This window comes from Penaeus vannamei, chromosome 3 (genome assembly GCF_042767895.1).
Source record: "Penaeus vannamei isolate JL-2024 chromosome 3, ASM4276789v1, whole genome shotgun sequence".
In the NCBI taxonomy this organism is placed as follows: Eukaryota; Metazoa; Arthropoda; class Malacostraca; order Decapoda; family Penaeidae; genus Penaeus; species Penaeus vannamei.
The window spans coordinates 25,554,129-25,556,628 of NC_091551.1; positions in this window are offsets into that span (position 1 = coordinate 25,554,129).

A 2,500-nucleotide genomic window follows, 5' to 3' on the forward strand; every position below is an offset into this window, starting at 1 on the left:
ATATCATGCAAAAAGAATCAATCAGTTATCTCTAACCGATATTTTTTTATGATGTAAAGAGTAGGGAAAGGTGGCCATTCTCCGGGACGGTCCCTTAAATCACAGTCCAAATGAGTAAAAGCCAAGTTTCATACAAAAACAAGGTTTGGGAAGCTACTATACCATCTATTCTAAAGACCTGCCTTCCAGAACAGTATTTCCTAACATTATATTAGATCAAATCTTGAGAGGTTAGCCCAGATAAGGCAAGGCAGTGCAAGAAAAAAGGCATCTTATCCCTATTCCCCTACCTCATACCTTCATCCTCAACTGTTGATATATATTCTCTTCCCTACCACACACACACACACTAGAAAAAATGGGTTGTGTATGTGAACAAATTCTCTTCCTCTCTGATCTTTGAAGATATCTTAGATAATAGAAATTACAACAAAATTAAAATAACCAATAAAATAAATTATGCAGCAAAACCTGTATCACATATAATAATCACATATCGCAAATTGAATCTACGACTATGTGATGTATGTTTTTTTTCTTTCTTTCTTTCTTTTTGCATATATGAATATGAAAAGTCTAAAAGGTAAAACAAAATGAGCGCACAAAGTTGCCACAATGCTGTGATTACTTGCTCTTGGACCCAAGTCTCCCACCCAGGTATCTAAACCAATTAGTCACAGACCATAGTACTAGCAATGAGAGCTGGATGAAACTTTTTTTTTTTAAACATGCGTATAAAAGTTCCTTAACCCACTAGTGACAGTACATTTATAAGCCGAAAATAATATTTTCCGGGCGGCTTCAAAATCAGCGAGCAGGCGAGTCGAGCAACCGAGTCATGCGCCACATGCCATGGGCGACAAAATCAGAGCATGGGCTCCAATATGGCATTGCACCAGCGAAACATCCTGCAATGTTTACTTATCCCGGTGTCTCATATATGGGAGACCCATCGTAACTGGGTTAAAGTGGATTAGGCTCGGATAAAATATGCTAAGTTTAGACGAGATTAAACAAGCCAGAACACATCTAAGGAAAGAGTGCATACCATATAGCAGTATCAAATTTTGTGTGATATTTGGTACAATTCATATTTACATATATAAACAGAACAAACAAACAAAAAATCAAACTCAAAAATACTGTCCTCTATGAAGGGCCTATTGTAATTAACATTTTGTATGAAAGAACTTTAAGGAGATGAAAGGAATGGGGGAGGGGGGGGAAAAGTGTTGCATTTAAATCCCTAATGTTCACTAGAATAAAATCAAGAAATTTCTTTAGTTTATATTCACTAAAAGATTCTAAAATAAAATAATATAAAAATAGAGTTTTTCTTCAGAAGGAAAACATCACAATAAGCTTAACTCTCTACAACAGCCACAAGTCACAGTGTCACCTGCCCTAAGCAGGAGCATTGATCCATTTGAATAATTTCCAATTTCTTTTTGATAGATTCAAAAGCTACAATGTATGTGATTATGTATATATATGTATATATGTGTGTGTGTGTGTGTGTGTGTGTGTGTGTGTGTGTGTGTGTGTGTGTGTGTGTGTGTGTGTGTGTGTGTGTGTGTGTGTGTATGTGTGTGTGTGTGTGTGTGTGTGTGTGTGTGTGTGTGTGTGTGTGTGTGTGTGTGTGTGTGTGTGTGTGTGTGTGTGTGTGTGTGTGTGTGTGTGTCTGTGTGTGTGTGTCTGTGTGTGTGGGTCTGTGTCTGTGTGTCTGTGTGTGTGTGTCTCTGTCTGTGTGTCTCTGTCTGTGTGTGTCTGTGTGTGTGTCTCTGTCTGTGTGTCTCTGTCTGTGTGTGTCTGTGTGTGTGTCTGTCTGTGTGTGTGTGTGTGTGTGTGTGTGTGTGTGTGTGTGTGTGTGTGTGTGTGTGTGTGTGTGTGTGTGTGTGTGTGTGTGTGTGTGTGTGTGTGTGTGTGTGTGCGAGTACATATACATGTGTATGTGCATGTGTGTGTAGGTGTGAGTAGGTGCAAGTCAAAAGTGGATTCTTTTTCAAAAACTATGTCCTTTTCCTCTTTCTTTTTCCAAATAAGAACAACTTTTGCACAGTTGCCTTATGAAACTGGTAAATACTTAAAAGTCCTCTTTGCACAGAATCAATACAGTATCAATACAGTATAATCAGAAAAAGTAACCTACTAAAAATAAATGTCAAGATATATATCAATGTACTTCATAATATCCAAAATTTTAAAATAATTATAAATGTATTGGTAAAAAAAAAATCAATATCATTACAATTGAATCTGCAAATATAACTATAATAATAGTAACCCAAACAATAACATCAATAATAATAATAATGATAATGATAATAATGATAATGAAAATAATAATAATAATAAAAATAATAATGATTGATGATTCATGATTAGCAACTACAACTAATACTACTACTGATAATAACAATAATAATGATAGTAATATTAATATCAATACTGATAATGATAATGATAATGATGACGATGATGATGATAATAATAAAAATAA